The following is a 21,154-nucleotide window of genomic DNA, read 5'->3' as shown; positions in this document are numbered from 1 at the left end:
AAGACTTATGCTTTTAGTAGGGGAATCCAGAACATGGGGACATAATTTGAGCTAAGCCGGTTAAAAGCCAATTCAGAAAATATTTCTTCACTCAAAGGCCCCAAAAGGTCACAGATGCCAAGACCATGGAGGTGTCCAAAAGGGACTTAGATCATTATTTGGGAAGTAAAGGTATTAATGGAAGTGGAGAAATTAGGATAAAAAAAGATAGAGCTGCCATGGCTTAGAAAATAGCAGAGCAGGTTCAATGAATCAAATAGCCTAATCCGGGTCCTACGAGCATAGAAAACAGTCAACCTACAATGTTCATTTTTGCAAAGTTCATGTTAAATATTAATTCAAAAAATAGGATTAAATCTATTTATTATGATTTCCTTATACTTCCTTTGTAAAAGAAAACACATTTAACTCCAGAGTTTTTATACTACACATGGAGCATGAAAGTTAATATTTCTTGATGAGATTTGTAACCAAAATATCCTTGTCACAAGAACATAAGAGCACATGGAATGGGGGAAAAAAGCCATTCGGCCCATCAAGCCCATACTCCCATAGTGCATGTATAAGCTGCCCTACCGTGGTCTCCACCTGATCAATTTAATTTCCCAAAGAAGGGTTCCACAAGCCCTCTTCTTTGTCCCAAAAGTATATAAAGCTAAACTCCAGAATACCTGTCTAACTTTCTCGGGTTTGTCTGTGTATTGTCACATTATCTGCAATTGAGACAGACTCAGACATAGTATGTGAGGCAACAGAACAGAGCAGAAAAGAATGTAAAACAGAATTCAGCTATTGAATAAGAGCAGTTTCATGGTCAGAAAAGGGTTCAAAAGTTGAAATATTGATTAATGTGAAGCAGATAGTTAACGAAAACAAGCGCCAATGCAATGGAAGATTGGAATGAAGACAAATTTAAAACAGCTTTCCAGGTGAAATAGGGGGAACGGTCTTCAACTTCTGCCCAAAATGGGCATGAAATCAGCAGAGCAGCCACACCACCCACCCAAAGGTGGCATCAGGAGGCCCGAACCAATTTAAATGCTGCTGATGAGCTGCAGGCACCAACAGGTGCTGAGCTGCAGCTAGCTGGTTGTGGAAGGGCTGAATACTGCCCGGCTCCCATGCTGAGCCGGCCAATAGGTCGGGCCTGGGGCGAAGGAAGGAGGCAATCCCAGCATGCCTGCTCCTCCTTGCCCCACAAAAATGAAAATTAAAAATTTCTTTGACCAATTTTTTGAGCGGCCTCCAGCGGTCCCGAGTGGCTGTGCCACTCAGCACCTGGTAAAAATGAACAGAGAGTGAGCGGTGCATACTTTATTTGTACCTGAAAATTGCAATTGGGGTTCTGATTTGCACGTTTCAGCAGCCTCCAACCTAAAAGAGGTGAGTGTTCTGCTCGCTCACATACAGATCCGCCTGGAAATCAGGCGAGTCCAGCATCAAATGATGTGACCGCGGTGTTACCTCTCACCCCCCCCCCCCCCCTCCCCATTTACAGCTGGCAGCCACCCATTTGTCAGGCGAGAAAAGGGCAGCCACCAGTTGAAAATCGTGCCCAGGGATTCTATGGGATTTACTTTTCTCTGGTAGAGGCTGGTTCATCTCTTCGCATAAAATTCCTCTGTGTGTGTTATTTTTATGCCGTTGTACATATGTTGATTCTAAATAGATTAAGGGATGGTTAAAATGGCGCAGAAATTGGCACCCCATCCACCACCCTAAACATTCACTCCCTTCACCACCGGTGCACAGTGGCTGCAGTGTGCACCATCCACAGGATGCACTGCAGCAACTCGCCAAGGCTTCTTCGACAGCACCTCCCAAACCCGCGACCTCTACCATCTAGAAGGACAAGAGCAGCAGGCACATGGGAACAACACCACCTGCACGTTCCCCTCCAAGTCACACACCATCCCGACTTGGAAATATATTGCCGTTCCTTCATCGTCGCTGGGTCAAAATCCTGGAACTCCCTTCCTAACAGCACTGTGGGAGAACCGTCACCACACGGACTGCAGCGGTTCAAGAAGGCGGCTCACCACCACCTTCTCAAGGGCAATTAGGGATGGGCAATAAATGCTGTCCTCACCAGCGATGCCCACATCCCATGAACGAATAAAAAAAGAAAAGAATTACGTTAATGAATGGACTACAGGAGGAAACTTAAGCTGTGATGATCTGTTGAAGTAGATAACAGGAGATCAAGACAGGAAGAGAGAGAATGCTAGAGAGAGACAAGAAAGTGTAGCTAAATAGCACCTGTAAAACTTCACCATATTTGGCATTAGCCCACCTGAGCAGGCGTGTCAAATCCCATTCATTTCAGGTGAGAATGTTACCTGTTGCCTGACTTTCTGTCTCAAATCCTTTGAACACAAATAGTTACATTTGAACTGGACTGAAGTGCGTTTTACTTAACCAATTCTACCTACTGCCTTAGCCTTATTAGATTATTTAAGAAATAATTCCCTTATGGTATTCTCTGCTGTAAAATTGCAACACATACTCCCTTAAGGTTACAAACTCCGGTGCAGGAAAGTACTATATTTCTTTTATACTGAAAGGAAATATTTTTTATGGCTTATTCTAACTCAGCCAGATCCTCCCTGCGCAGGAAGGATACAATGGGCTGCTCCTTATCAAGCTGTAACATCCTCCACCACAGCATGGCACCGTGTAACTTGACTCCACCTGTGAGCTCAGCAAAGACAGCACTGGCGAAACCCAACATTCAGGGCTGATGAGTGGCCTGGAAGAGTTAAGTTACATTTGTGGGTTGGTGAGATCAGCAAGTGGGCGTTTTCACATTTCAGACTTGTGAGCCCAAGAGTGCTTGAACTTCATTCAGTTCCCAAGAACTCAACAGGTTTCCCCTTCAGAAGAGCAAAGTGGATCTGTGTGCGGCTGTGTGTGCAGAAACTGACAGCTATCAGATAACTGAATTAGCGCAATCATTAAGGTAAGTGTTTGTCTTGTAATGACTCGGAGTTGTAAATGGCATAATGAGGCAGAGGGAGCGCTGAATTCTACTTCGCACAGGATAAAGCTGCAGGCGCATTCTTCATTCATAAAGTATTAAGTCGAGTTGCTTAGAAATCAGGCAGATGGCTGTTAAACAAGGCTTTCAGTCTTCAGATTGAAACACCGACGAGCTTGCTTCTAAACACGTAGTGGAGTAGAGATTTAATCATGCAATCTGTATAATTTATAATAAAACTTTAGGGCAGTTTACATTAGATATGCGATAACAATAAGATCAACGGAAACCTAATACCAATATATTTTTGTGATATCGTGTGTAATTACCATGGACATTTGGTGCGTACCAAAATGTGACATTTCGGGACCTTTTACTAAAGTGCTGGGTTAATTCACTCCCTTTCAATTGCCCTCTCTGTTCCCTTAAGTGCTCTGTCTCTCCTCCTCGCTCGTGTTTTTTTTCTTTTAAATGTGCTCTCTGCCTATCTTTAACACGACAATGCATTCACACTGAATGATTCCCACAAATTGTCATTTATTTAAAATTGCCAATTCCTTTTCCACAATCTGCTCTGGCACAATTGCAAAATCACCAAATACGTTACCCGTTGAATCGCTGAAAACACGCGGCGTGTTCATCAGCTTGCTGGATGGAGAAAAGATAGGCGAGCATTTCAGGTGTAGTCATTTCACAGGACAGTTCTGACCAAGGGTCTACACACCCGAAACTTGAGCCTGCCATTTGTCTTTTCAGATGCTGGCGGACCTGCCGTGTATTTCCAGCACTTTTTCCCCCTTCTTATTTCAGATTTCAAAGCATTTGCAGTTTTTTTTCTTTTATCCTTGTCTGTTAAATTACCTGCATCGCGAAAGTTCTGATAACGCGACTTTCATTTTCCGTCGTGAAAATTAAACCATGAAAGTAAAGGACAAAAAAGGGGAGTTATTGGTTGCAATGGCATGCAAAAAATATTATAAATAAAAAATATGGTCAGGTAACTGTCATCTGACTTCTATTTTACAAGTGAAAAAATGTCCTTGCAATCTGGAACTATGTCCACTTTCTCACTTGTTAAATAAACAGAAGCTTTAAACTGTCAAGTTATGCGTTGGTCTCTTTATTATCCATTGTGACAAACTGCCCTCGTATTGATCCAATATGCCAGGGGTAAGAAAACAAACGTTTCAATAAGAAAAAGTTAGATGTTCTTTAAAATTCTTTCACGGGATTGTGCTCTTTTTGCGAATGGTTAAATCCTTCAGACTCTCAGCGAGAGAACGCTGAAAGAAATGTCTTCATTACTAGTCCCAGATGTCCAGTAGAACGAGAATAGTTAGTAGAAGAGGAAAGACAAATAAATGAACACTACGCGTTAAGCCGGGCTATGTCTTTTTATATTAATATGACCTTTCATCCACCGAGCACATTTCTAAATTGCTAAAAGGAATCATTGCCTGACAAAGCAAGGGAGCTGATCTTTCAGTCTGTACTCATACTAAACCAGATGCACACCAGCAGTTCTGGCAACCGAGGTTATAACTATCAGGAAAGACTGAACAGGCTGGGGCTCTTTTCTCTAGAAAAAGAAAAGGCCGAGGGGTGACCTAATAGAGGTCCTTAAAATTATGAAGGGGTTTGATAGAGTAGACATAGAGAAGATGCTTCCATCTTATGGGGGAGTCCAAAACTAGGGGCCATAAATATAAGATAGTCACTAATCAATCCAATAAAGAATTCAGGAGAAACTTCTTCACCCAGAGAGTGGTTAGAATGTGGAACTTGTTAGCACATGGAGGAGTTGAGGGGACTAGCATAGAAGCCTTTAAGGGTACGCTATCTAAGTACACGAAGGAAACAGGAATAGAAGGATATGCACATAGGATTAGATGAAGTAGGGTGGGAGGAAGCATAAACACCAACAAAGACAAGTTGGGCTGAGTGGCCTGTTTATGTGCTGTAAATTCTATGTAACTAACAGAATCAGGCTTATTCGCTGGAAAACACATGCAACTATTTTAAAATAGTGATGCATGCAGATAGTGAAAGGGAAAAAAGACAAAAACTCCCTAGTGACAGAAAACAAATAAACTGACTCACAAAAATACCCAAAGAGGAAACCACATATACAAAATAAATCCAGTCTAATGATACTAACATAAGACACAGCAGGGAGTATTGAAATAAAACGAAAAGCTGAATGTTTCGTCAGAGAATTAGTTTTTTTTTACACCAAAACTTCACGCAAGTTTAACATGAAACCAGAAAATCTTCAAATTTCATATCCAAAAAGTTTCAAGGCCTGACTAGATATTAGAACAAATAGTTTTCACAGGCCTATGTCGTTCATTTTGTATCAAAGGGTAAAACTTGTCTGAAACCCATTAGTATTTTGGATCAATAAAGCTAAATATAGAAAGAGAATGCTTAATGTTCCATTGTGACATTTAATTATAGATTAGAAGGTGCAAAACACTTCAGTACTTGAGGGATAGGTGTCATTTTGATTTTTTTAAAAAGTCGATTGTACTCGTGTTTAAAACCGCTGCGCTGTTCATAGTTGAACATTTTTGTTCTGCACATGGGCACGATGACAGAATTGATGAATCCATCGTTCCCTTACTTACCCAGCTGCGCTTTAATAAGTGACTTAAAATAATTCATCCTTATTACCTGCGTAACAGCTTGGATTATTGCAGCCTCTATATAAGACATATATATATATATAAAGTCACAATGGGATGGCTGGGTGCCACTGGGATTCTAAGAGAAGCTGCTGGGGAGATATATCATCACCTGTCGTGTGCTGCGCTTTTGTTTTCTGGTTCATTACGTGTGAGGTCTCTTGGCATGTGGAGACAATTTAATGACAACAAACCCCCCAGTGTGCAATAGCCTGATGATTACTGTGTGGGTACAATATTGAAATGCTGCTGTTTTCCTTCCCACCATTCGCTTTTGTTGTCTTGTTTATTCATGTGTCCGACAGAAAAGAGACACATACCAAAAGCAATACGGGAGTTTTGTTTGCTTGAAACTATTTTTGGAATCCCGGCAGATTTTTTTTTCTCTCTATCCCTTTTCTTTCAAAAGTTTGTGCGTTTTGAGAGACTTTGTCACTTTCCTTTGTCACATTAAACTACAAGCAACGGTCAACTGTTGCATTTTCTATCGACCCTAATTCTCAGCAATTCATCCTGTCAGCGTGCTTATCTCGGATACTTGGCAGCCAGAGTAGATACATTCAATCCATTTGTCTCGCAGTGAATCGATGCGACTCACTGTGAACTTCTCTGAAAGTCTGGGCTAAAGATAGCGGAACGCATTAGGAAAAGTGCTTTTCGCATTTCTTCAGCAGGTGGTGGACATGATTAGGATATATTCTTAGTCCCTGGTAATGAGTTCGCTGAGAGGTGTTCTACAGCTCGCAAAAGACTTGTATTTCGTATCTTCAGCAGAAATTGCAGTAAATACTTCCCGCAGCTACATCGCTGCGTAATATGAGGTGACAATCTCGAGGCTTTTTTTTTTGTTCATTTACAACAGTTAGATCGTTCAGCAAAAGCAATTTCACTTCATGTACAAGCCTTTTTATTGATTTGTTTTCCACTAATTTGATAAGTAGGTCTCTGATATTGCACAATCTAAACTTTTGAAGATTTATTAGTTTTATAAAAACGTTACTATAAAATTTCGCATTAATCCCATTCATCTGCACGAAACTGTGTACAATAGCATACCAGAAGCTTCATTCCATTTGTATAGTATGAGATACCAATAACATGCTGCTGTTAAATATCTGAGATGTTAGACATTCTTCCATCGCCAACACAGCTTATCCCGCTCTCAAATATCAGCACCTTTGCTATTATGGGCATTCAACTTATCGAGTTTATAGCATATGGCATGTGTAGGAGTTGGAAATGAGACATAAATGAGTCATAATACAGGTTGAACAAAATGCATTTTGAATAGGATTGGTTTGTATATAGATCTGAATTGTATTCATATAAGAACCCAAAGTTGCTGCCATATCAACTCATTAATGACATGAAAGGTTAAATCTGATGAGCAAGAGGTTTTGTTAGTTTCAAAGCTTTAGAACAATTCAGTTTGAAAATAAGATTTACCCACCAATATGATTAGCAATTGTAGAACATTAAGTTCATAGAGTAGATGTATTGCTTCATATTTCTATTAATTCAGCTTCTTTGCTATGATTTAACAAGATCCAATGAGTTAGAATCCGGTAACTTCAGCAGAAGACCCAGCCAGTAGATCCAGTTACATCTGGTTTGTGCCATTTCTGCGAGTTTTTGGGTTGCCATGTAAGGATTGGAACTCCCATCCGCTCCTTATAAGGCGAGTGATGGGTCAGACGGGAGTTACCACTCCTGGCCCTGGATGGAGACCCAATGTATCGGTGGTTGGTGGTACACTAAGTGAGATGAGGCATAACGGCCTTGCCGAAGGTACATTTGGGCCCAAACAACAGAATCTAGGTCTGGCCAGCATCCTCATCCCTTGGATCTGACTTCTTGTATGGAGGGCTAATCGGGGCAATGCTGGGGTCGGGGTTGGGAGGCTTGGGTAACTAACCCCTCCCCACAGGTGGGTAGCTGGCAGAATTCCTACTTTTAAGATGCAGGTGGGTGCCAAAGAAGCACAAGTGGCACTTCAACTTGCTGGGTCCATGCAAGGGAGGTGCCCTTCCACTAATCCTGAAAACATGAGTGCTGGTGGGCACTGATGCATATGATCCAACGCAACCATATGAATCACTACCTGTTAGAGCTGTGTCCATATGCAGAAGAATTAAGGGATAGAGTAGCAGATAATGTTATGTTTTGACTTCAATGGAAAGGAAACTCGGACAAGGTGCATAACGGATGATCGATCCACTATTGCCCTTTTTGTGCCTTAGCAAAGTTGAATTCGACCCCCCCCACCCCCGTCATGTATGGGTGTTGGGGCAGATTTTCCTCTTCCTGGGTACATTGGATTGCCTAGGTATAGCAAATAGACGGATTGGTACTGGAAGGGTCACCACCCGATTTTCGGTCCATTCATTTAAATGGGCAGAGAATCATTTGGGCTCCCTAATTGATGTTGGCTCCTTCCTTCCCAATTTTCCTCTATACTGTATCCATGCAGTCCAATATGCCGATATTCTGCTGAAATTTTGCTGATATGTTCATGAGAATTTCAGCAGAATATCCAACTTCTATTGTTTTTTTAAACCTTTTTTCTCCCCCTGAATTTTGTGCTCACTGAGGTGTGGGAATTTACTACTGGGTAATGGTACACTTTACATTTTGAACACAGAATGTCGTGCTTCTCAGGTCAGATGTTGCATGGTTAGATGAAGAGTAAGACCTCCTTTGCTCTGCACCAAAAATGTTTCTCAATCTCAGTGTTGATAGAGCGCCTTTATAGTACCAACATGATATTTTTCCATTTTCCCTGTTAACCAGCCTGAGTGAGAGTGTGGATTTAGTGTTGCTTGGTGCCAAATTAGGCCATTGGACTTACTATCAACTGGACTGAGACTGACTAAACTCATTTCACGTAAGTTGCTTACAACAGGCAGGCCAAAGTGACCATCTACAGGTTCAAGTTAGACACGGCCCATGGGGCCGGTCGCTCCGACTGTCTACCTCTCTTCTGCAGCATTCTCCGCACCCGAGTGGCCCTAAAGAAGGAGCATGCGGTGTCTGCCAGCACACTTGAGGCTTTCCATGACCAGTGGGCCCCATGGGGACTCGAGTGCATAGCTGATGAGGATAACTGTATTCTGATTTAATTTGTATAATTGTATTCTGATTTAATTTGTATAATTGGGTGTTTATTAATTGTGTCAGGGTTCATGACACTGCGGCAACCCGGTGTTATCCTACGGGTTCACTTAAAGATACTTACAACAGGCAGACATAAGAAACTTTCATCCCATCAATCTAGAATGAAAGGTTAGTGTCTATCCTACTTCACCACCCAATTCCTGCAATTTCTAAATCAAAAATAAAATACTGCGGATGCTGGAAATCTGAAATAAAAACAGAAAATACTGGAGAAGCTCAGCAAGTCAGGCAGCGTCTGTGGAGAAAGAAACAGAGTTAATGTTTCAGGTCGAAGACCTTTTGTCAGAACTGAACGTTCTGGTCTGACGAGAGGTCTTGAACCTGAAACATTAACTCAGTTTCTCTCTCCACAGTTGCTGCCTGACTTGCTGAGCTTCTCCAGTATTTTCTGTTTTTATTCCTACAATTTCTCGTTTTTTTTTCCAATCCATGATGTTAATGTCGGGGAATGGAACATACATCACCCAGTGTCAACATAAAGCACTCCCAAGATCTCATATAGTATGCGTCGGATGCAAAGTAAGGTTCCTTTTATGTTCAGGAGAGCACCCCATTACTCAATCAATGTGAATTTTTCTGCTTCCCACACACCAGCCACCCTTGTGGCCTCTATCAGTGAGATTGCCAATTTAATGTTATTAGCAACCTTACAGTCAACAGAGAGTGAAGGCTTTCATCTCATCAACCCGAGTTGGATTGAACCCAGGTCCCAGAGATGAAAGGATTTTATGGTAGTATGTTATCACTGTACTACCCAATTTTAGAACACACTACTTCTGAAATATATGTGGTTGGATAATGGTCTTGCACTAAGTATTAAACACATCATAATATTTGAATAATATTAATTAGATGTGTACTGAATTTTGTTAGCAACCTTTTCAAATGCAACATTATAATCATGATGTATGTACTCAAATTTAACAAGCATGTACATACCCATCTCTTTATTTCATTAAGCTCTTGCATTGTATCTAATTGGTCCTTATAAGTGCTCCATATATAATTAAACTCTTAATTTTACGGTCAAAGAAAATTAAGTGTAAACATTACTCTAAATAAATACATTTTTCAAGTGTAAATGTAATTGAAAATATTGGTCAACTAAAGCTTAGCAAGTTTTACTGACAACAATTGTGCTTTTTATTAGTGCTTGCCACAGTCTTCAGTTAACTCAGCTATAGTTGTCTAACAGGAAGAAATTAGCTTTATTGTGTAATTAGTTTGGGAGAATGAGACAAGCAGTAGGGTGCTTCTTGGGAAGCAAACAGTGTTCAGAAACTACTTCTGCTGGACCACAACATTACTCACAACATGAATGAAGCTCATTGCTTTTCGACTTTTCCATGTAACAGATAGAAAAATATAGCCTTTGTGATTAAACTAGCACCTCTTGGGCACTCCTGGACAGTGTACAAGAAAAGCTTGTCATCTGACAGCCATTTCTTCCATCTCCACTGGCCTCCAATTGCTTTCGCTTCATCACAGTCTTTCATGTCTTGGTCTGTTTTATCGATGCTTCTATAGTCATTGCTCCTCTGAACATTCTTCTTTCAGTCCTCCCTGCATCCTCAATGTTTTGAAATCAAGATTCATTGCATAGTCTACTACACCTGTTCATTCTTTCCCAGGATCTTAAACTGTTAAACTTCTTATATTCTTCATTCTTCCTTTCCTTCTACAATGTATGGGGTTTTAAGGTAGCTCTCTCACCTCCAAATCAAGATTGTAGGTTCAAGCCCAACTCCCGAGACTTGAGCATGTCATTTCAGCTGCGATGTTGAAGATGCTGTCTTTTGGATGAGATGTTAAACTAAATAACTGCCCTCTCAGGTGGATGTAAATGATCCCATGGCACTATTTGAAGAAGAGCAGGGGAGTTATCGTGGTGTCCTGGCTAATATTTGTCCCTCAGCCAACATCACTAAAACAGGTTATCTGGTCATTATCACATTGCTGTTTGCTGTGTGCAAATTGGCTGCCGCGTTTCCTACATTACAACAGTGACTACGCTTCAAAAGTACTTCATTGGCTGTTTGGTGCTTTGGGACAGCCTGGAGTCATGAAAGGCACTATTTAAATGCAAGTCTTTCTTTTCTTTAGATCAATATCATTAGTGTTATATTTGATATTTGTTCATTTTTGAAAATGTAGCAATTAAAAAGAACATTGTTTACAATATATAATAGTTGGTTGGAGCATAGCATGATCTTTTGGTTTATGGTACTATCAGACTTCTTTAACTATTTTAACAGCTTCCAAGTTCTCTTTTCTTTTAATGAGAGGATATTAGTCAAAAAAGAGGCTTAAAGAAGCTGCAGGCCTGAAAAGGCCTGTGAAATATTTACGATTTGGGATTATTTTCATGATCTGCCAAAAAAAATCCCATCCCCCCACCCCCGGCTCTCCAGAGACATGTCAGCATACCACCATTCACAGAACAGCAAATTCAGGTTTGATTGGATTGTACTCTTCCTCCATGCTTGGGGCTGGGAAGTTGCTCATATTAAGTTACAATTGCAATTCTGGCACCTGCACCTTATAGAAGCATAGAACCCTAAAGCACAGAAGAAGGCCATTCGGCCTGACATGCCTGTGCCGGCTCTTTGAAAAAATCTTCCAATGTAGTCCCACACCCCAGCTTTTCCCTCATAACCCTGCAAATTAATCCTCTTCAAGTACATGTCCAATTGCCTATTGAAAGTTCCTATGGAATCTGCTTCCACCGCCCTTTCAGGTAGTGAATTCCAGATCTTAAGAACAATCTGTGTGAAAACACTTCTCCTCATTTCACCTCTAGTTCTTTTGCCAATTATTTTAAATCTATGACATCTGGTTACTGACCCACTTGCCAGAGGAAGCCGTTTCTCCCTACTTGCTCTATCAAAACCCTTCATAATTTTGAACACCTCTATTAGTTCTCCCCTAACCTTCTCTGCTCTAAGGAGAACAATCCCAGCTTCTCCAATCTCTTCACATCACTGAAATCCCTCATCCCTGGTACCATCCTGGTAATCCTCCTTTGTATCCTCTCCAAGACATTCTTTCTAAAGTGTGGTGCCCAGAATTATACACAATACTCCAGCTGAGGCGTAACCAGTGATTTGTAAAGGTTTAGCATAACTTCCTTGTTTTTGTATTCAATGCCCCTACTTACAAAGCTAAGTATCCCATCGGCTTAACTGCCTTATCAACTTGCCCTGCCATCTTCAAAGATTTGTGAATATGCACCCTCCTCTATATATATAATGTGTGTGTGTATATATATACACTAAATCCAGTATGCTATACATGCAAAGCAAGCCATAGAAGTTACAACACAGAAACAAGCCATTTTGCCCAAGCAGTCTGTGTCGGCACTTATCCTCTATGTGAGCAAATAGTTCTAATTACATTGACCTACCCTGTTCTCATATCACCTTATTTCCTTTTCCTTTATCCACCTATCCAATCTAATCTTGAATGTTGACATAGTTTTCTGCCTCAGTCACTACTTTTAACTTGCCTCTCCCTACTCTTCATCAATCTGCCAGTGTTTGCACTATAGCTATGGCCCTTCACCTAGGTTTCTCATTACTTGATCAGTTTATGTCTGCTGGTTTTGGATCCTTCTCAGCCTGAAACAGAACTGTTGATAATCAAATACAAAGATTCAAATTTCTGGCCCATAATAAATTTGAAAGACTGTCCATTTGAAGGGGGTGGGGAAGGTTAAGTAAGGTTGCCTTGGGCTCAAGTTGGTTCCGGAATGACTTGCCTGGCAGTGGGAGATTGGAACTGAGTTGATCCTCTGTGACAGCTCAGTAATCCGATACCTGTGCCAAGTAGGTCTACAGTACTCCAGCGTGCTGCTGCTGTTTGACCAGCCAGACTCACTGATGAGGCACGAAAGGGTTGATTTGTCACTGAGGGTGGAATTCTTCCAACTCCGAACCAGACAACCCTGCCAGCAAATGCCTTAAAGTTCCGAAATGGATAAACAGCTTACCAGCGTTATGTTCCAGATACCTGTGCAGTTTTAGGCAATTTCATTCCAGTAGTACCCCGGGCACAGTCCTTAAACCTTCACTTTTGACAACTTGAGTCCAAGTTTTTTAGGATTAGCAAAGTTTTTTAAAATTCATTCATGGGATGTGGGTGTCGCTGGCGAGGCCGGCATTTATTACCCATCCCTAATTGCCCTTGAGAAGGTGGTGGTGAGCCGTCGCCTTGAACCGCTGCAGTCTGTGTGGTGAAGGTTCTCCCACAGTGCTGTTAGGAAGGGAGTTCCAGGATTTTGACCGAATGACGATGAAGGAACGGCGATATATTTCCAAATCGGGATGGTGTGTGACTTGGAGGGGAATGTGCAGGTGGTGTTGTTCCCATGTGCCTGCTGCCCTTGTCCTTCTAGGTGGTAGAGGTTATGAGTTTGGGAGTTGCTGTCGAAGAAGCCTTGGCGAGTTGCTGCAGTGCATCCCGTGGATGGCACACACTGTAGCCACAGTGCACCGGTGATGAAGGGAGTGAATGTTTAGGGTGCTGGATGGGGTGCCAATCAAGTGGGCTGCTTTGTCCTGGATGGTGTCGAGCTTCTTGAGTGTTGTTGGAGCTGCACTCATCCAGGCAAGTGGCGAGTATTCCATCACACTCCTGACTTGTGCCTTGTAGATGGTGGAAAGGCTTTGGGGAATCAGGAGGTGAGTCACTCGCTGCAGAATACCCAGCCTCTGACCTGTTCTTGTAGCCACAGTATTTATATGGCTGGTCCAGTTAAGTTTCTGGTCAATGGTGACCCCCAGGATGTTGATGGTGGGGGATTCGGCGATGGTAATGCCGTTGAATGTCAAGGGGAGGTGGTTAGACTCTCTCTTGTTGGAGATGATCATTGCCTGGCATTTGTCTGGCGCAAATGTTACTTGCCACTTATCAGCCCAAGCCTGGATGTTGTCCTGGTCTTGCTGCATGCGGGCACGGACAGCTTCATTATCTGAGGTGTTGTGAATGGAACTGAACACCGTGCAATCATCAGCGAACATCCTCATTTCTGACCTTATGATGGAGGGAAGGTCATTGATGAAGCAGCTGAAGATGGTTGGGCCTCGGACACTGCCCTGAGGAACTCCTGCAGCAATGTCCTGGGGCTGAGATGATTGTCCTTCAACAACCACTACCATCTTCCTTTGTGCTAGGTATGACTCCAGCCACTGGAGAGTTTCCCCCCTAGTTCCCATTGACTTCAATTTTACTAGGGCTCCTTGGTGCCACACTCGGTCAAATGCTGCCTTGATGTCAAGTAAGGTCTATCCATTTGGGAAGAGTGTCTGTACTCCATGTCGGGCAAACAGAAACTTTACTTGAGCAGAGAAGCTCATGGCACAACAAAAGGATTCCTCTAAAGTATGGAAATTGGTTACTGTTACTGTGCTACCCATGGTTAAGCAATCTCAAACCCATAGTTCAAATGGGTCAGAATTTGAACGCAACCCTTTAAAGAGCAAAGGATTTAATCCTTCACTGTTCACCAAACAACCCATGTCTCAGTTCACTTGTTGAGTACATAGAGCTCTCAGACAAAAGACAATAACAGTTCTAGTAATCTAAATTCTTCCTTCTGCCAATGACCAGCTCAGTAAGGTAGTGTCAAACCAAATACATTCTTTCTCAGTTTATGATGATGGGTTTTCATGTCCGTCCCAAAACCTTCTCATTTCACATCCTTTCTCTCCTCCTTTTAAGACCCTCTTTAAATCCCCCCCCTTTTGACCAAGCTTTTAGTCACCTCTCCTAATATCTCTTTCTGTGGCTCGGCATCCATTTTTGTTTGATTATATTTATGTGAAGTGCCTTGGGATGTTTTTCTACATTAAAGGCAATATATAATGGAAGTTATTATTGTTATTAATGTGATCAATTGGTTCAGATATTGATTCCCACATTATGTTCCCTCACAGGCCTTGAAGCTACTGAGAAAATTAGCTCATAAATGCTCGACAACAAGTTGCATTTACAGAGCAGCTTCACCACAGTAAAAACATCGTGAGGTGCTTCACAGAGGGGAGAACAGACACTGAGCAGTAGTAAATTTAGGGTAAGTGACTGAAACCATGGTCAAAGAGAGAGGTTTTGAGAATGTGTTTGAAGGTGCGGAAAAGGGTAGCAAGGCAGAGGGGTTTAGGGAGAGTAGAATCTAGATGTCTGAAGGTTCTGTCACTGAAGGTAGAATGGAGGGACCAGGGGATGCAAAGAAGCCAGAGTCAGTAGAGTGGAGGGTGAAGTAATCTGGGGCTGGAGGTGGTCGGGGACGTAGGGTGGGGTAAGGCCAGGGAAGGATTTGTAAATGAGGACAAAGATTTTGAATTCAGTGCGTTAAGAGAACAGGGAGCCAATGAAGGTTGGTAAGGACAGCGGTAATGGAGAAGCGGGACTTAGTACATGATAGGTTGTGGGTGGCGGAGTTTTAGATGAGTTGAACTCTGTGCAGGTTGGAGCTTGGGAGGCCAGTAAGGAGAGAATTGGAGGCGTTGAGCCTGGAGGCGACGAAGGTCGGGCTGAGGGTTTGTGTGGGGGTCAGGTTAGGTAAGGGCATAGACAGGTGATGCAGACGTAAAAACAGGTGGTCTTGGTGATAGATTAAAAAATGGGGCATGAAGTTTAACTGACACCAACGTTGTGCTGAGTGAGCAACCAGGGAGAGATTTTAGTAGAAGTTGCACAGGGTGGCTTTATTCTTGTCAATGCATTTGCATACAACTCCTCTGTCTGCTATTCATTAACCATTTTAAAATAAATGGCTTAATTCCCACATTAAAATAGTGAACAAGGGAGCTGAGTGCTAATGTTCCTGGCATAATTTCAAAACCATGGAGTTCTGCAGGAGGGGGTTTCACTCCTGGCTGCAATCTACAAGAGACTTGCCTCTGTCATTTTTACAGTATAGTAATCTAACTCTTAAGTCTTTGCAGCTCCAGACAACTACATGGTCAAGTGATAAGTATACATTAAAATTTCAAAATTCAATTGGAATATATAAACTGCTGGCATTTATGTGTGAACAGTTGGTGTGAATCTGCAGCACAAGTGTAAATGGGGTACTTGATGCTATTCTGAAAGAGTGGGAACAGCTGTTCACACTGCACAGTGGATCTACTTGTGAAAAATATCAGACACGTTAATTGATATGACAGTAATTTATACCTTTATCCAGATTCCCTGCACAAACACAATCAGTTTTCAATTATTTTATCTAACGTAGACAATCTATTGCAATGCAGCTCTCATTGTACTCGTGAGATAAGGTCATGATAATAATTTCACTGAAGTGAAGTAGTGCACAAAGAGTGGGGTATTAAGCCAGGTGAAGTAACAGTGTCTTTCCTAAGCAATATCAAATACTGTATTCCTTTATGTAGAGGCTTCGCTTTCATATGATCTGTAGAATATGAATATCAATTTTCCTTCATTTGATTGCTTGTTTTTAATCGTGCTACAGGAACAGCAGCTTTTCTTAAAATAAAATTCTATTGGTAGTAAATAAAATTACTTAAGTGGAACAAAATAACAAAAAATAAGAAGTTACACTTATGTTGCAGATTTAATGTAGAAAAGTATTCTGAGACGCTTCATAAAGGCGTAGGAAATGGACCAAAGCCAAAAATGGAGAGACTGGGACAGGTGACTAAAAGCTTGGTCAAAAAGGTGAGGACTAAAGATTGGATAGAGCAGGGAGGAGGAGATTGGTCAGGCACAAATGACCTTCCCTAACTCCAATAAAGACTTTGACTGGCACGTGCTCCAAGTCAATTTTATATATTAATTTTGGCTGTTGTAATCGCCCAGGGGAGGTGTCTTCCTTGGAACTTCTGTGCTACCAGTAGCATTAATATACTGATATGCTGGGGAGAGGTGTCCTCAGTACAGTAACTAATGTAGTCTCTCACACCCTGAGGAGAGGTGTACTCAGTACAGTAACTAATGTTGGGTCTAAAACCCTGGAGAGGGGTATCGTCAGTACAGTACTAATGTAGTCTCTAATACCCTGGGGAGAGGTGTACTCAGTACAGTACCTAATGTAGGCTCTAATTCTGATAACTGGGTGCTGCCTGTCTAGTTAGTGCAGGAACAGTGTAGTGCGGCAGAAACCTTGCAATGTGACACTGATACTAGTCCAGTGATTGGTGCCATCGGGACAGATTGGGTTATCCTGACTGGTTGTCACGCAGTAAGCGGATTGTCCGCACAAGCAAGTGAAGATGGACCAACTTGGGCAGGAGAATACTTTTAAGGGGCAGCTAGATAAGTACATGAGGGAGAAAGGAATAGAAAATTATACTGATAGGGTGAGATGAAGTAGGGTGGGAGGATGTCCGTGTGGAGCATAAACACCGGCACAGACGAGTTGGGCCGAATGGCCGGTTTCTGTGCTGGACATTCTATGTCCTGAAAGTGTGGCCTCCTGACAGCTGGGGGCAGCATTGCCTGGGAAGTCAGTAGCCCAGGCTGAAAGGGATTTTGGGGGGGGTTGCAGGAAGGAAATACTCACATGTGGTGTAATAATTCGAGCACCCCGGACTGAATCAAAACTTTGTGAAGAAGGGCGTGGGCTGTCATGCTGCCAAGAGGGAACATGAAGGGATTGGATCCGTCTATCAGACGCATTCAGTAAAAGCACCATTAATACCTCTGGTGGGGATATTTAAGCTTGGTTCAGGGTCCTATTTTATTGACATTGTTTAAAATGTTTCACATGTGGGAGAATTCAAAACTAGAGGTCATAAATATAAAATAGTCACTAATAAATCCAATAGGAAATTCAGGGAAACTTCTTTACCTAAAGAGTGGTAAGAATGTGGAATGCGGTACCACAAGGAGTAGTTGAGGCAAATAGCATAGATCCATTTAAGGGGACATTAGATAAGCACATGAGGGAGAAAGGAATAGAAGGGTATGTTGTTAAGGTTAGATGAAGTAGGGAGGGAGGAGACTCATGTGGAGCATAAACACTGGCATTGACCAGTTGGGCCGAATGGCCTGTTTGTGTGCTGTAGTTTTGATGTAAAAGAGGTAGGTTTTAAGGAGAGTCTTAAAGGAGGAGATGCAGGTGAAGAGATTTAGAGAGGGAATTTCAAACAGTAGGAACTAGGCAGCTGAAGCCACTGCTACCAATGGTAGGGTAAAGGGTGGGATGCACAAGAGGCCAGAGTGAGAGAAATGGAGAGTACGGGAGTGGGGGTAGGTTGTAGTGCTGGAGGTAATAACAGAGATAGGGAGCGGTGAGACCATGGGGGATTTAAACACAAGAATGAGGATTTTAAATTTGAAGCATTGAGAGCACGGGAGCAATGTAGGTCAGTGAGGATGAAGATTGATGTGTGAGCAAACTGGAAAGTTTATAGAGAGTGGAGTGTGGAAGGCCAGTCAGGAGATCACTGGAGTAATCGAGTCCGGAAGTGACAAAGACAAGGATGAGAGTTTCAGATGGGCAGGTGTAGGGGCTGGGTATTTTTGCAACGGTTGAGTGAGCAACCAGAATTTAGTGGAAACGCGGAAGTAGGCGGTCTTTATGTTGGAGAGGTTATGATGATGGAAGCTCGGCTCAGGATTGAACTAGGTACTGAGGTTGCGAACAGTTTGGTTCAGTCTGAGACAGTGGCCAGGGAAGATGATGGAATTGGTGACAAAGATATGGAGCTTGAGGTGGGGGCCAAAGACAATGGCTTTGGTCTTCCCAATCTTTAGCCAGGATTATCCTGGCAGTACTGGGCAGCTTTGGCAGAGGAGACTGAGCCCCGATAGAGATTAATATGGTCAAGCCAGATCTGGCGATAGATTGCTAAGCCAATCATGCTTCAGGTATGCTTAATAAAGCATAGAAATATAACTCTCTCAGACTGAACCACATGCATGCAGCAAGACCTGGACAACATCCAGGCTTGGGCTCATAAGTGGCAAGTAACAATCGCGCCAGATAAGTGCCAGGCAATGACCATCTCCAACAAGAGAGAGTCTAACCACCTCTCCTTGACATTCAACCGCATTACCATCGTCGAATCCCCCACCATCAACATCCTGGGGGTCACCATTAACCAGAAACTTAACTGGACCAGCCATATAAATACTGTGGCTACGAGAGCAGGTCAGAGGCTGGGTATTCTGTGGCGAGTGACTCACCTCCTGACTCCCCAAAGCCTTTCCACCATCTACAAGGCACAAGTCAGGAGTGAGATGGAATACTCTCCACTTGCTTGGATGAGTGCAGCTCCAACAACACTCAAGAAGCTCGACACCATGCAAGATAAAGCAGCTCGCTTGATTGGCACTCCATCCACCACCCTAAACATTCACTCCCTTCACCACCGGTGCACTGTGGCTGCAGTGTGCACCAGCCACAGGATGCACTGCAGCAACTCGCCAAAGCTTCTTCGACAGCACCTCCCAAACCCGCGACCTATACCACCTAGAAGGACAAGAGCAGCAAGCACATGGGAACAACACCACCTGCACGTTCCCCTCCAAGTCACACACCATCCCGACTTGGAAATATATCGCCGTTCCTTCATTGTCGCTGGGTCAAAATCCTGGAACTCCCTTCCTAACAGCACTGTGGGAGAACCGTCACCACACAGACTGCAGCGGTTCAAGAAGGCGGCTCACCACCACCTTCTCAAGGGCAATTAGGGATGGGCAATAAATGCCGACCTCGCCAGAAACGCCCACATCCCATGAACGAATAAAAAAAACCACGCAGTTTGCAATTTTGCTGTCCTGTTTGACCCAGAGCTGAGCTTCTGGCCCCATATCGATTCCATAGCAAAGACTTCAATCTTCATAACATCGCTCGCCTCCAGTCATCTATCGTTGAAACCCTCATCCATACTTTGTATCTCCAGACTTGTTTACTCCATAATGCTCCTAGTCAGCCTTGCATCCTCCAACCTCCATAAACTTCAATTCATCCAAAACTCTGCTGCCTATCCTAGGTTTAAAAATTGTAAAATTACAGAAATATTGATATTCTCTCATCGTTAGTGAACTAACTGAAGGAACTGTCGGGGAAGGGAACATCTGCTTATAATGACTGCAAATACTTTTCAAAGCTGTATTAATTTTCCATTCTGCTTCTCTCATTAGCTACAATCAAGGAAACAAGTTGAAGTCACTGACAAATTACAACAGTGTTCTTCTCTTGGAGCTAATTTCAGTCTTTTTTTCTTAACTTACTATTTCAGTGATACTATAGGTTTTTGCCTATTTTATACCACCAAGTATTCCTGGGTGGAAAATTGGGCTTTGCTGTTAGGTGTCAACTGTGGCTCAGTTGGTATCACTCCTCACCTCTGAATCAGAAGGTTGTCGGTTCAAGTCCCACTCTTGAGCACATGATGCAGACTGATGCTCCAGTGCAGTATTGAGGGAGTGCTGCACTGTCAGAGGAAGAGAGGTTAAACTGAGGCCCCCTCAAGTGGATATAAAAGATCCCAAGGCATTATTTGAAGATGAGCAGTGTATCTGGCCAATACTTATCCCTTAACCAACATCGCCTAAAACACTTATTATTTCAGTGATACTATGTTTTTGCCTACTTTACACCACATAGTATTCCTGGGTGGGAAATTGGCCTTGTCATTCTCACATTGCTGTTTGTGGGACCTTGCTGTGCGCAAATTGGCTGCTGCGTTTCCTACATTACAACAGTGACTACACTTCAAAAGTACTTCATTAGTTGTAAAGCGATTTGGGACATCCTGAGGTCCTGAAAGGTGCTATATAAATGCAAGTCTTTCTTTCATATGCAATTGTGTTATACTCCAGCCCATATAAGTCTCACCACTAGAGAAGCTCGGGCTTGAATATATCTCAATAACTTTATAGCAAAATGTATTGCTAGCCAAATGTACTACCAGAACAGCCAAAGTCAGCTGAAGCCAGACCTTAATCAGAGGGCAGCCACAGGGGGATTGTCAAAGACGAAACATTAAAAACTGATGGGCAGGAAAAGACCAGCTGGTCCATCAAGCCTGCCCCACACTCATGATGGCTGGAGCATCGTGACTTGACACTTCCTAAATCTTCCACCCTGAAGCCATGTAATCTCCTGGGAGAGGCAAAAAAAAACCAGAAAAAATTTAGGCCAATAAAGGAAAAATAAACTCTGGAAAATTCCTCTCCGACCTCCTCAGGCAATCGAAAACAGTCCAGGAGATCACGTTGACCATGCTTACGTGATCTGTTAATCCACCTACCTTCTATCTGATGCCCCAGTCAAGAACCAGTCCAGCTCCCTCCGCACCATCTGGCAACGAATTCCAGACGGCCATTGGCTTGTGGCTTGAAGCGTGCA

The 21,154-nt window shown here is 42.7% G+C and overlaps 1 protein-coding gene across 1 annotated transcript in view; it reads left to right on the top strand.

Moving 5' to 3' along the window:
* Positions 1–2,776: 2,776 nt before the first annotated feature.
* The window catches only part of si:dkey-87k14.1 (leucine-rich repeat transmembrane protein FLRT2), a 58,587-nt gene continuing 40,209 nt past the window's right edge, over positions 2,777–21,154 (top strand). Inside the window, exons 1-2 of the mRNA XM_067991964.1 lie at positions 2,777–2,959; positions 14,769–14,905. The gene's annotated coding sequence lies outside the window, so the exon portion shown is untranslated. The remainder of the gene's footprint in view (positions 2,960–14,768; positions 14,906–21,154) is intronic.

This window comes from Heptranchias perlo, chromosome 10 (assembly GCF_035084215.1).
Source record: "Heptranchias perlo isolate sHepPer1 chromosome 10, sHepPer1.hap1, whole genome shotgun sequence".
Taxonomy (NCBI): domain Eukaryota; kingdom Metazoa; phylum Chordata; class Chondrichthyes; order Hexanchiformes; family Hexanchidae; genus Heptranchias; species Heptranchias perlo.
This window is presented reverse-complemented; position numbering and strand designations above follow the sequence as displayed.